The sequence below is a fragment of the Cavia porcellus genome, unplaced genomic scaffold (genome assembly GCF_034190915.1).
Source record: "Cavia porcellus strain 051 isolate PalLab524CR breed Dunkin Hartley unplaced genomic scaffold, mCavPor4.1 scaffold_18, whole genome shotgun sequence".
NCBI classification, from domain to species: Eukaryota; Metazoa; Chordata; class Mammalia; order Rodentia; family Caviidae; genus Cavia; species Cavia porcellus.
The window spans coordinates 70,486,583-70,500,340 of NW_026947501.1; the positions used below are offsets into that span (position 1 = coordinate 70,486,583).

At 54.3% G+C, this 13,758-nt stretch overlaps 2 pseudogenes; both read right to left on the reverse strand.

The window, feature by feature from the left end:
* Window positions 1–585: 585 nt before the first annotated feature.
* On the reverse strand, window positions 586–8,771 carry LOC134471530 (basic proline-rich protein-like; annotated as a pseudogene).
* A 1,495-nt stretch (window positions 8,772–10,266) lies between these two features.
* Window positions 10,267–12,612, reverse strand: LOC134471461 (basic proline-rich protein-like; annotated as a pseudogene).
* Window positions 12,613–13,758: the final 1,146 nt, after the last annotated feature.

Below are 13,758 nucleotides of genomic sequence, written 5' to 3' on the forward strand. Positions count from 1 at the left end.
GTGGTGGTGGTGGTGATTTTGGTGATGGAGGTAATGGTGACGATGATGGTGATGGTGGTGATGGTGGTGGTGGTGATGGTGGTGGTGGTGGTGATGGTGGTGATGGTGGTGATGGTGGTGATGGTTTTGATGGTGGTGGTGGTGATGGTGGTGGTGGTGGTGATGGAGATGGTAGTGATGCTGCTGATGATGGTGATGATGGTGATGGTGGTGATGCTGGTGATGGTGGTGGTGATGTTTATGGTGGTGATGGTGGTGATGGTGATTGTGGGGGTGGTGATGATGGTGATGGTGGTGATGGTGGTGTTGGTGATGAGGATGGTGATGGTGTGATGGTGTTGATGGTAGTGATGGTGGTGGTGGTGATGGTGGTGATGGTGGTGATGGTGGTGATGGTGGTGATGATGGTGGTAATGGTGGTAATGGTGGTGAGGGTGGTGATGGTGGAGATGGTGATGGTGGGGGTGGTGATGGTGGTGATGGTGGTGGTGGTGGTGATGGTGGTGGTACTGGTGGTGCTGATGATGCTGATGGTGAGGATGATGGTGATGGTGGTGATGGTGGTGATGATGGTTTTGGTGATGGTGGTGATGATGGTGGTGGTGGTGATGGTGGTGGTGGTGATGGTGGTGATGGTGGTGATGATGGTGGTGGTGGAGATGGTGATGGTGGTGATGGTGGTGGTGGTGGTGATGGTGATGGGGGAGATGGTGGTGGTGATGGTGATGGTGGTGGAGGTGATGGTGGTGGTGGTGATGGTGTTGGTGTTGATGATGGTGGTGATGGTGGTAATGGTGGTGAGTGTGGTGATGGTGGTGATGGTGGTGAAGGTGGTGATGGTGGTGATGGTGATGGTGGTGATGGTGGTGGTGGTGGTGGTGGTGATGATGGAGGTGATGGTGGTGATAGTGGTAGTAATGGTGGTGGTGGTGGTGATGGTGGTGATGGTGGTGATGGTGATGGTGGGCGTGGTAATGATGGTGATGGTGGTGGTGATGGTGGTGGTGTTGATGATGGTGATGATGATGGTGATGGTGGTGGTGGTCATGGTGGTGGTGGTGCTGATGGTGGTGATGGTGGTAAAGGTGGTGATGGTGGTGATGGTGGTGGTGGTGGTGATGGTGATGGTGGTGATGGTGGTGGTGGTGATGGTGGTGGTGATGGTTGTGGCGGTGATTGTGGTGGCGGTGGTGATGGTGGTGATGGTGGTGGTGGTGGTGATGGTGATGATGATGGTGATGGTTCTGATGGTGGTGAGGGTGGTGATGCTGGTGTTGGTGGTTATGGTGGTGCTGATGGTGGTGGTGGTGATGCTGTGATGGTGGTGATGGTGGTGATGGTGGTGGTGATGCTGATGGTGATGGGGGTGGTGGCGGTAGTGGTGATGGTGGTGGTGGTCGTGATGGTGATGGTGGTGTTGGTTGTGGTGGTGCTGGTGGTGGTGATGGTGGTAATGGTGTTGGTGGTGGTGATAGTGATGGTGGTGATGGTGGTGATGGTGGTGATGGTGATGTTGGTGATGGTGATGATGATGGTGATGATGCTGATGGTGGTGATGGTGGTGGTGGTGGTGGTGATTGTGGTGATGGTGGTGATGGTGGTGATGGTGATGATGATGGTGATGATGGTGATTTTGGTGATGCTGGTGATGGTGGTGGTGTTGTTAATGGTGGTGATGGTGATGGTGGTGGTGATGGTGTTGGTGGTGATGGTGGTGGTGATGCTGATGGTGGCGATGGTGATGATGGTGATGGTGGGGATGGTGGTGAAGGTCGTGGTGCTGATGGTGGAGATGATGGTGATGGTGATGATGATGGTGATGGTGGTGATGGTGGTGATGGTGGTGATGGTGGAGGTGGTGGTGATTGTGGTGGAGGTGGTGATGGTGATGATGATGGTGATGGTGGTGGTGGTGATGGTGGTGGTGGTGATGATGGTGGTGATGGTGGTAATGATGGTGAGGGTGGTGATGGTGGTGATGGTGGTGCAGGTGGTGATGGTGGTGATGGTGATGGTGGTGTTGATGGTGATGGTGATGGTGGTGATGGTGGTGGTGGTGATGGTGGTGGTGGTGGTGATGATGGTGGTGATGGTGGTGATGGTTTTGATGGTGGTGGTGGTGATGGTGGTGGTGGTGGTGATGGTGGTGATGGTCATGGTGGTGATGGTACTGATGATGGTGATGATGGTGATGGTGGTGATGCTGGTGATGGTGGTGGTGATGGTGATGGTGGTGATGGTGGTGATGGTGATGGTGGGGGTGGTGATGATGGTGATGGTGATGAGGATGGTGATGGTGTGATGGTGTTGATGGTGTTGATGGTGGTGATGGTGGTGATCGTGGTGATGATGGTGGTGGTGGTGGTGATGGTGATGGGGGAGATGGTGGTGGTGACTGTGATGGTGGTGGAGGTGATGGTGGTGATGGTGTTGGTGGTGTTGGTGGTGATGGTGATGATGATGGTGATGGTGATGATAGTGGTAGTGATGGTGATGGTGATGGTGAAGGTGAAGGTGCTGATGGTTGAGATGGTGGTGGTGGTGTTGATGGTGATGGTGATGGTGATGGTGGTGATAGTGGTGGTGGTGGTGGTGGTGGTGATGATGGTGGTGATGGTGGTGATAGTGGTAGTGATGGTGGTGGTGGTGGTGATGGTGGTGATGGAGGTAATGGTGATGATGATGGTGATGGTGGTGATGGTGGTGGTGATGGTGATGGTGGTGATGGTGGTGGTGATGGTGGTGATGGTGGTGGTGGTGGTGATGGTGGTGATGGTGGTGAGGGTAGTGATGTTGGTGATGGTGGTGGTGGTGGTGATGGTGGTGGTGGTGATGGTGGTGATGGTGTTGGTGATGATGGTGGTGGTGATGGAGGTGGTGGTGACGGTGGTGATGGTGGTGATAGTGGTGATGGTGGTGGTGGTGGTGATGGTGATGGTGGTGATGGTGGTGGTGGTGGTGATGGTGATGGTGGTGATCGTGGTGATGGTGGTGGTGGTGGTGATGGTGGTGATGGTGGTGGTGGTGATGGTGGTGGTGCTAGTGATGGTGATGATGATACTGATGGTTTTGGCGGTGATGGTGGTGGTGGTGATGGTGGTGATGGTGGTGGTGGTGGTGATGGTGATGATGATGGTGATGGTGGTGATGGTGGTGATAGTTGTGGTGATGGTGATGGTGATGGTGGTGGTGGTGGTTGTGGTAGTGGTGATGTTGGTGGTGGGGGTGATTGTGATGGTGGTGATGGTGGTGGTGGTGATGATGGTGGTGATGGTGGTAATGGTGGTGATGGTGGTGAAGGTGGTGATGGTGGTGATGGTGATGGTGGTGTTGATAGTGATGGTGATGGTGATGATGGTGGTGGTGGTGATGGTGGTGGTGTTGGTGGTGACGGTGGTGATGGTGGTGATGGTTTTGATGGTGGTGGTGGTGATGGTGGTGGTGGTGGTGATGGTGGTGATGTTGATGGTGGTGATGGTACCGATGATGGTGATGATGGTGATGGTGGTGATGCTGGTGATGGTGGTGGTGATTGTGATGGTGGTGATGGTGGTGATGGTGATGGTGGTGATGGTGGTGATGGTGGTGATGGTGATGAGGATGGTGATGGTGTGATGGTGGTAGTGATGGTGATGGTGATGATGAAGGTGAAGGTGCTGATGGTGGAGGTGGTGGTGGTGGTGTTGATGATGATGGTGATGGTGGTGGTGGTGATGGTGGTGGTGGTGGTGGTGGTGATGATGATGGTGGTAATGGTGGTGACAGTGGTAGTGATGGTGGTGGTGGTGGTGATGGAGGTGATGGAGGTAATGGTGATGATGATGGTGATGGTGGTGATGGTGGTGGTGATGGTGATGGTGCTGATGGTCGTGGTGATGGTGGTGATGGTGGTGGTGGTGGTGATGGTGGTGATGGTGGTGAGGGTAGTGATGTTGCTGATGGTGGTGGTGGTGTTGATGGTGGTGGTGGTGATGGTGGTGATGGTGTTGGTGATGATGGTGGTGGTGATGGAGGTGGTGGTGATGGTGGTGATGGTGGTGATAGTGGTGATGGTGGTGGTGGTGGTGATGGTGATGGTGGTGATGGTGATGGTGGTGGTGATGGTGATGGTGGTGATGGTTCTGATGATGGTGGTGGTGATGGTGGTGATGGTGGTTGTGGTGGTGATGGTGGTGATGGTGGTGGTGGTGATGGTGGTGGTGCTAGTGATGGTGATGATGATACTGATGGTTTTGGCGGTGATGGTGGTGGTGGTGATGGTGGTGATGGTGGTGGTGGTGGTGATGGTGATGATGATGGTGATGGTGGTGATGGTGGAGATAGTTGTGGTGATGGTGATGGTGATGGTGGTGGTGATGGTGATGGTGATGGTGGTGGTAGTGGTGATGGTGGTGGTGGTGGTGATGGTGGTGGTGGTGATGGTGGTGGTGCTAGTGATGGTGATGATGATACTGATGGTTTTGGCGGTGATGGTGGTGGTGGTGATGGTGGTGATGGTGGTGGTGGTGGTGATGGTGATGATGATGGTGATGGTGGTGATGGTGGTGATAGTTGTGGTGATGGTGATGGTGATGGTGGTGGTGATGGTGATGGTGGTGGTGGTGGTAGTGGTGATGGTGGTGGTGGTGGTGATGGTGATGGTGGTGATGGTGGTGTTGGTGCTGGTGGTGGTGATGGTGTTGATGGTGGTGATGGTGATGGTGGTGATGGTGGTGATGGTGGTGATGGTGATGGCTGTGATGGTGATGATGATTGTGATGATGCTGATGCTGGTGATGCTGGTAATGGTGGTGATGGTGGTGGTGCTGGTGATGGTGGTGATGGTGGTGGTGGTGATGATGATGATGATGGTGGTGGTGGTCATGGTGGTGGTGGTGCTGATGGTGGTGATGGTGGTAAAGGTGGTGATGGTGGTGATGGTGGTGATGGTAGTGATGGTCGTGGTGGTGGTGATGGTGATGATGGTGGTGATGGTGGTAATGGTGGTGAGGGTGGTGGTTGTGATGGTGGTGATGGTGGTCGTGATGGTGATGGGGGTGGTGTTGGTGGTAGTTGTGATGGTGGTGGTGGTGGTGATGGTGATGGTGGTGATGGTGGTGGTGGGGATGGTGGTGATGGTGGTGGTGATGGTGATGGTGATGGTGGTGGTGGTGATGGTGGTGGTGGTGGTGATGGTGATGTTGGTGATGGTGGTGGTGGTGGCGATGGTGATGGTGGTGATGGTGATGATAGTGATGGTCATGATGGTGGTGATGGTGATGGTGGTGATGGTGATGATGATGGTGATGGTGGTGATGGTGGTGGTGGTGATGGTGGTGATGGTGGTGATGGTGATGAGGATGGTGATGGTATGATGGTGTTGATGGTGGTGATGGTGGTGGTGGTGATGGTGGTGATGGTGGTGATGATGGTGGTGGTGATGGTGGTGATGATGGTGGTGGTGGTGATGGTGCTGGTGGTGATGGTGGTGATGGTGGTGATGATGGTGGTGGTGGTGATGGTGATGGTGGTGATGGTGGTGGTGGTGGTGATGGTGATGGGGGAGATGTTGGTGGTGAAGGTGATGGTGGTGGAGGTGTTGGTGGTGTTGGTGATGGTGATGGTGGAGATGGTGGTGGTGATGGTGATGGTGGGGGTGGTGATGTTGGTGATGGAGGTGATGGTGGTGATGGTGGAGGTGGTGATGGTAGTGATCGTGGTGATGGTGATGATGATGGTGATGGTGGTGATGGTGGTGATGGTGGTGGTGATGGTGGTGATGGTGGTGGCAGTTTTGATGGTGGTGGTGGTGTTGGTGGTGATTTTGGTGATGGAGGTAATGGTGACGATGATGGTGATGGTGGTGATGAAGGTGGTGGTGATGGTGGTGGTGGTGGTGATGGTGGTGATGGTGGTGATGGTTTTGATGGTGGTGGTGGTGGTGGTGATGGTGGTGATGGTGATGGTGGTGATGGTACTGATGATGGTGATGATGGTGATGGTGGTGATGAAGGTGGTGGTGATGGTGGTGGTGGTGGTGATGGTGGTGATGGTGGTGATGGTGATGGTGGGGGTGGTGATGATGGTGATGGTGGTGATGGTGGTGGTGGTGATGAGGATGGTGATGCTGAGATGGTGTTGATGGTGGTGATGGTGGTGGTGGTGATGGTGGTGATGGTGGTGATGGTGGTGATGATGGTGGTGATGGTGGTAATGGTGGTGAGGGTGGTGATGGTGGTGGTGGTGATGGTGGGGGTGGTGATGGTGGTGATGGTGGTGGTGGTGGTGATGGTGGTGGTACTGGTGGTGGTGATGATGCTGATGGTGAGGATGATGGTGATGGTGGTGATGGTGGTGATGATGGTGGTGGTAATGGTGGTGATGATGGTGGTGGTGGTGATGGTGGTGGTGGTGACGGTGGTGATGGTGGTGATGATGGTGGTGGTGGTGATGGTGATGGTGGTGATGGTGGTGGTGGTGATGGTGATGGGGGAGATGGTGGTGGTGATGGTGATGGTGGTGGAGGTGATGGTGGTGGTGGTGATGGTGGTGGTGATGGTGGTAATGGTGGTGAGTGTGGTGATGGTGGTGATGGTGGTGAAGGTGGTGATGGTGGTGATGGTGATGCTGGTGATGGTGGTGGTGGTGATGGTGGTGGTGGTGGTGGTGATGGTGGTGATGGTGGTGATGGTTTTGATGGTGGTGGTGGTGATGGTGGTGGTGGTGGTGAAGGTGGTGATGGTCATGAGGGTGATGGTACTGATGATGGTCATGATGGTGATGCTGGTGATGCTGGTGATGGTGGTGGTGATGGTGATGGTGGTGATGGTGGTGATGGTGATGGTGGGGGTGGTGATGATGGTGATGGTGATGAGGATGGTGATGGTGTGATGGTGTTGATGGTGGTGATGGTGGTGATGGTTCTGATCGTGGTGATGATGGTGGTGGTGATAGTGGTGAAGGTGGTGGTGGTGGTGATGGTGGTGGTACTGGTGGTGCTGATGATGCTGATGGTGATGATGATGGTGATGGTAGTGATGGTGTTGCTGATGGTGGTGGTGGTGATGGTGGTGGTGGTGGTGATAATGGTGGTAGTGGTGATGGTGATGGTGGTGATGGTGGTGGTAGTGGTGGTGGTGATGATGGTGGTGATGGTGGTGATAGTGGTAGTGATGGTGGTGGTGGTGGTGATGGTGGTGATGGTGGTGATGGTGATGGTGGGCGTGGTGATGATGGTGATGGTGGTGGTGATGGTGGTGGTGTTGATGATGGTGATGATGATAGTGATGGTGGTGGTGGTCATGGTGGTGGTGGTGCTGATGGTGGTGATGGTGGTAAAGGTCATGATGGTGGTGATGGTGGTGGTGGTCTTGATGGTGATGGTGGTGATGGTGGTGGTGGTGATGGTGGTGGTGATGGTGGTGGCGTTGATTGTTGTGGTGGTGGTGATGGAGGTGATGGTGGTGGTGGTGGTGATGGTGATGATGATGGTGATGGTTCTGATGGTGGTGAGGGTGGTGATGGTGGTGGTGGTGGTTATGGTGGTGCTGATGGTGGTGGTGGTGATGCTGTGATGGTGGTGATGGTGGTGATGGTGGTGGTGATGCTGATGGTGATGGGGGTGGTGGTGGTAGTGGTGATGGTGGTGGTGGTGGTGATGGTGATGGTAGTGTTGGTGGTGGTGGTGCTGGTGGTGGTGATGGTGGTAATGGTGTTGGTGGTGGTGATAGTGATGGTGGTGATGGTGGTGATGGTGATGGTGGAGATGGTGATGATGATGGTGATGATGCTGATGGTGGTGATGGTGGTGGTGGTGGTGGTGATGGTGGTGATGGTGGTGATGGTGGTGATGGTGATGATGATGGTGATGATGGTGATTTTGGTGATGCTGGTGATGGTGGTGGTGTTGTTAATGGTGGTGTTGGTGATGGTGTTGATGGTGGTGATGGTGATGATGATGGTGATGATGGTGATGGTAGTGATGCTGGTGATGGTGGTGGTGATGGTGGTGGTGATGCTGATGGTGGCGATGGTGATGATGGTGATGGTGGGGATGGTGGTGAAGGTCGTGGTGCTGATGGTGGTGATGACGGTGATGGTGATGATGATGGTGATGGTGGTGATGGTGGTGATGATGGCGGTGGTGATGGTGGTGATGGTGGTGATGGTGATGATGATGGTAATGATGGTGATTTTGGTGATGCTGGTGATCGTGGTGGTGATGGTAATGGTGGTGAATGTGATGGTGGTGATGGTGGTGATGGTGGGTATGGTGGTGGTGGTGAGGGTGGTGATGCTGGTGATGGTGGTGATGGTGGCGGTGGTGGTGATGGTGATGGTGGTGATGGTGGTGATGGTGGTGATGGTGATGGGAGTGATGGTGGTGATGGTGATGATGATCGTGATGGTGGGGGTGCGGATGGTGGTGGTGGTGGTGATGGTGGTGATGGTGGTGGTGGTGGTGATGGTGATGATGATGGTGATGGTGGTGATGGTGGTGATGGTGGTGATGGTGGACGTGGTGGTGATGGTGGTGGAGGTGGTGATGGTGGTGATGATGGTGATGATGGTGGTGGTGATGGTGGTGGTGGTGATGATAGTGGTGATGGTGGTAATGATGGTGAGGGTGGTGATGGTGGTGATGGTGGTGAAGGTGGTGATGTTGGTGATGGTGATGGTGGTGTTGATGGTGATGGTGATGGTGGTGATGGTGGTGGTGGTGATGGTGGTGGTGGTGGTGGTGATGGTGGTGATGGTGGTGATGGTTTTGATGGTGGTGGTGGTGATGGTGGTGGTGGTGGTGATGGTGGTGATGGTGACGGTGGTGATGGTACTGATGATGCTGATGATGGTGATGGTGGTGATGCTGGTGATAGTGGTGGTGATGGTGATGGTGGTGATGGTGGTGATGGTGATGGTGGGGGTGGTGATGATGGTGATGGTGGTGACGGTGGAGGTGGTGATGGTGGTGATGGTGGTAATGGTGATGAGGATGGTGATGGTGTGATGGTGTTGATGGTGGTGATGGTGGTGGTGGTGATGGTGGTGATGGTGGTGATGGTGGTGATGATGGTGGTGGTGATAGTGGTGATGGTGGTGGTGCTGGTGATGGTGGTGGTACCGGTGGGGGTGATGGTGCTGATGGTGATGATGATGGTGATGGTGGTGATGGTGGTGATGATGGTGCTGGTGATGGTGGTGATGATGGTGGTGGTGGTGATGGTGATGGTGGTGATGATGGTGATGATGATGGTGATGGTGGTCATGGTGGTGGTGGTGTGATGGTGGTGATAGTGGTTGTGGTGGTGATGGTGGTGGTGGTGATGGTGGTGATGGTGGTGGTGGTGATGGTGGTGGTGCTAGTGATGGTGATGATGATACTGATGGTGGTGGCAGTGATGGTGGTGGGGGTGGTGATGGTGGTGATGTGGTGGTGGTGGTGATGGTGATGATGATGGTGATGCTGGTGAGGGTGGTGGTACCGGTGGTGGTGATGGTGCTGATGGTGATGATGATGGTGATGGTGGTGATGGTGGTGATGATGGTGCTGGTGATGGTGGTGATGATGGTGGTGGTGGTGATGGTGATGGTGGTGATGATGGTGATGATGATGGTGATGGAGGTGATGGTGGTGGTGGTGATGGTGGTGGTGATGGTGGTGGTGATGGTGGTGATGGTTGTGATGGTGTAATGGTGTTGATGGTGGTGATGGTGGTGGTGGTGGTGATGGTGGTGGTACCGGTGGTGGTGATGGTGCTGATGGTGATGATGATGGTGATGGTGGTGATGGTGGTGATGATGGTGGTGGTGATGGTGGTGATGATGGTGGTGTGGTGATGGTGGTGGTGGTGATGGTGGTGTTGGTGGTGATGATGGTGGTGGTGGTTATGGTGATGGTGATGACGGTGGTGGTGGTGGTGGTGCCGGTGATGGTGATGATGATGTTGATGGTGGTGGTGGTGATGGTGGTGGTGCCGGTGATGGTGAAGATGATAGTGATGGTGGTGATGGTGATGATGGTGATGGTGGTGATGGTGGTGATGCTGGGGATGGTGGTGGTGATGGTGATGCTGGTGATGGTGGTGGTGGTGGTGATGGTGGGGGGGGTGGTGATGATAGTGATGGTGGTGATGGTGCTGATCGTGGTGGTGGTGATGGTGGTGATGGTGGTGATTGTGGTGGTGGTGGTGATGCTGATGATGATGGCGATGGTGGTGATGGTGGTGATGGTGGAGGTGGTGGTGATGGTGGTGGAGGTGGTGATGGTGATGATGATGGTGATGGTGGTGGTGGTGATGGTGGTGGTGGTGAGGATGGTGGTGATGGTGGTAATGGTGGTGATGGTGGTGAAGGTCGTGATGGTGGTGATGGTGGTGTTGATAGTGATGGTGATGGTGATGATGGTGGTGGTGGTGATGGTGGTGGTGTTGGTGGTGACGGTGGTGATGGTGGTGATGGTTTTGATGGTGGTGGTGGTGATGGTGGTGGTGGTGGTGATGGTGGTGATGGTGATGATGGTGATGGTACTGATGATGGTGATGATGGTGATGGTGGTGATGCTGGTGATGGTGGTGGTGATTGTGATGGTGGTGATGGTGGTGAGGGTGATGGTGGTGATGGTGGTGGTGGTGGTACTGGTGATGGTGGTGGTGGTGGTGATGGTGATGGTGGTGATGGTGGTGGTGGTGCTGGTGATGGTGATGGTGGTGATGGTGTTGGTGGTGGTGATGGTGGTGATGGTGGTGATGGTGGTGATGGTGGTGGTGGTGGTGATGGTGATGGTGGTGATGGTGGTGGTGGTGGTGATGGTGATGGTTGTGATGGTGATGATGATGGTGATGATGCTGATGCTGGTGATTCTGGTGATGGTGGTGATGGTGGTGGTGGTGGTGATGGTGGTGATGGTGGTGATGGTGGTGGTGGTGATGATGGTGATGGTGGTGGTCATAATGGTGGTGGTGCTGGTGATGGTGATGGTGATGGTTGTGATGGTGGTGGTGGGGGTGAAGGTGTTGATGGTGGTGGTGATGGTGATGGTGGTCGTGGTGATGATGGGGGTGGTGGTGATGGTGGTGGTAGTGATGGTGGTGATGATGGTGATGGTGGTGATGATGGTGATGGTGGGCGTGGTGGTGATGGTGATGCTGGTGATGGTGGTGGTGGTGGTGATGGTGATGGTGGTGATGGTGGTGATGGTGGTGATGGTGGTCGTGGTGGTGATGGTGATCATGGTGATGGTGGTGGTGGTGATGGTGATGGTGGTGATGATGGAGATGGTGGTCGTGGTGGTGATGGTGATGGTGGTGATGGTGGTGGTGTTGGTGATGGTGGTGGTGGTGGTGATGTTGATGGTGGTGGTGGTAATGGTAGTGGTCATGGTGATGGTGATGCCGGTGGTGGTGGTGGTGGTGATGGTGATGGTGGTGATGGTGGTGGTGATGGTGATGGTGGTGGTGATGGTGATGGTGTTGGTGATGGTGGTAGTGGTGATGGTGGTGATAATGGTGATGGTGGTCGTCGTGGTACTGGTGATGGTGGTGATGGTGGTGGTGGTGGTGATGGTGATGGTGGTGATGGTGGTGATGATTTTGATGGTGGTAGTAGTGATGGTAGTTATGGTGGTGATGGTGATGATGATGGTGATGGTGGTGATGTTGGTGATGATGGTGGTGGTGATGGTAGTGATGGTGGTTGTGGTGGTGATGGTGGTGGTGGTGATGGTGGTGATGGTGGCGATGGTGGTAATGGTGATGATGATGGTGATTGTGGTGATGGTTTTGATGGTGATGATGATGGTGATGGTGGTGATGGTGGTGATGATGAGGTTGGAGATGGTGGTGATCGTTGTGGGGGTCGTGATGGAGGTGGTGGTGATGGTGCTGACGGTGGTGGTGGTTGTGGTGGTAATGGTGGTGATAGTGGTAGTGATGGTGGTGGTGCTGGTGATGGTGGTGATGGTGGTGATGGTGATGGTGGGCGTGGTGATGATGGTGACGGTGGTGGTGATGGTGGTGGTGGTGGTGATGGCGATGATGATGGTGATGGTGGTGGTGGTGATGGTGGTGATGGTGGTCGTGATGGTGATGGGGGTGGTGGTGGTGGTAGTTGTGATGGTGGTGGTGGTGGTGATGCTGATGGTGGTGACGGTGGTGGTGGTGATGGTGGTGATTGTGGTGGTGATGGTGATGGTGATGGTGGTGGTGGTGATGGTGGTGGTGGTGGTGATGGTGATGGTGGTGATGGTGGTGGTGGTGGCGATGGTGACGGTGGTGATGGTGGTGATGGTGGTAATAGTGATGGTGGTGATGGTGGTGATGGTGGTGATGGTGATGATGATGGTGATGATGGTGACGGTGGTGATGTTGGTGATGGTGGTGATGGTGGTGGTGGTGGTGATGGTGGTGATGGTGCTGGTGGTGGTGATGGTGGTGATGGTGGTCGTGATGGTGATGGGGGTGGTGGTGGTGGTAGTTGTGATGGTGGTGGTGGTGGTGATGATGATGGTGGTGACGGTGGTGGTGGTGATGGTGGTGATTGTGGTGGTGATGGTGATGGTGATGGTGGTGGTGGTGATGGTGGTGGTGGTGGTGATGGTGATGGTGGTGATGGTGGTGGTGGTGGCGATGGTGATGGTGGTGATGCTGGTGATGGTGGTAATAGTGATGGTGGTGATGGTGGTGATGGTGGTGATGGTGATGATGATGGTGATGATGGTGACGGTGGTGATGTTGGTGATGGTGGTGATGGTGGTGGTGGTGGTGATGGTGGTGATGGTGCTGGTGGTGGTGATGGTGGTGAGGGTGGTGATGGTGGTGATGGTGACGGTGGTGATGGTGGTGATGGTGGTGATGATGCTGATGGTGGTGATGCTGGTGATTTGGGTGATGGTGGTCGTGGTGGTGATGGTGGTTATTGTGGTGATGGTGATGATGACGGTGATGATGCTGATGCTGGTGATGCTGGTGATGGTGGTGATGGTGGTGGTGGTGGTGATGGTGGTGATGGTGCTGGTGGTGGTGATGGTGGTGAGGGTGGTGATGGTGGTGGTCGAGCTTATGGTGGTGTTGATGGTGGTGGTGGTGATGCTGTGATGGTGGTGATGGTGATGATGCTGTTGATGGTGGTGATGGTGGTGATGGTGATGATGATGGTGATGATGCTGATGCTGGTGATGGTGGTGATGGTGATGATGATGGTGATGGTGTTAATGGTGGTGATGGTGCTGGTGGTGGTGATGGTGGTGAGGATGGTGATGGTGGTGGTCGTGCTTATGGTGGTGTTGATGGTGGTGGTGGTGATGCTGTGATGGTGGTGATGGTGATGATGCTGTTGATGGTGGTGATGGTGGTGATGGTGGTGGTGATTGTGCTGGTGATGGTGGTGGTGGTGGTAGTGGTGATGGTGGTGGTAGTGGTGATGGTGATGTTGGTGATGTTGGTGGTGGTGCTGGTAGTGGTGATGGTGTTGGTGGTGGTGATGGTGATGGTGGTGAATGTGATGATGGTGGTGATGGTGATGGTTGTGATGGTGATGATGATGGTGATGATGCTGATGCTGGTGATGCTGGTGATGTTGGTGATGGTGGTGGTGGTGGTGATGGTGGTGATGGTGGTGGTGGTGATGATGTTGATGGTGGTGGTGGTGATGGTGGTGTGTTTGGTGATGGTGGCTATGGTGGTGATGGTGATGGTCGTGATGGTGGTGGTGCTAGTGATGGTGATGGTGATGGTTGTGATGGTGGTGGTGGGGGTGAAGGTGTTGATGGTGGTGGTGATGGTG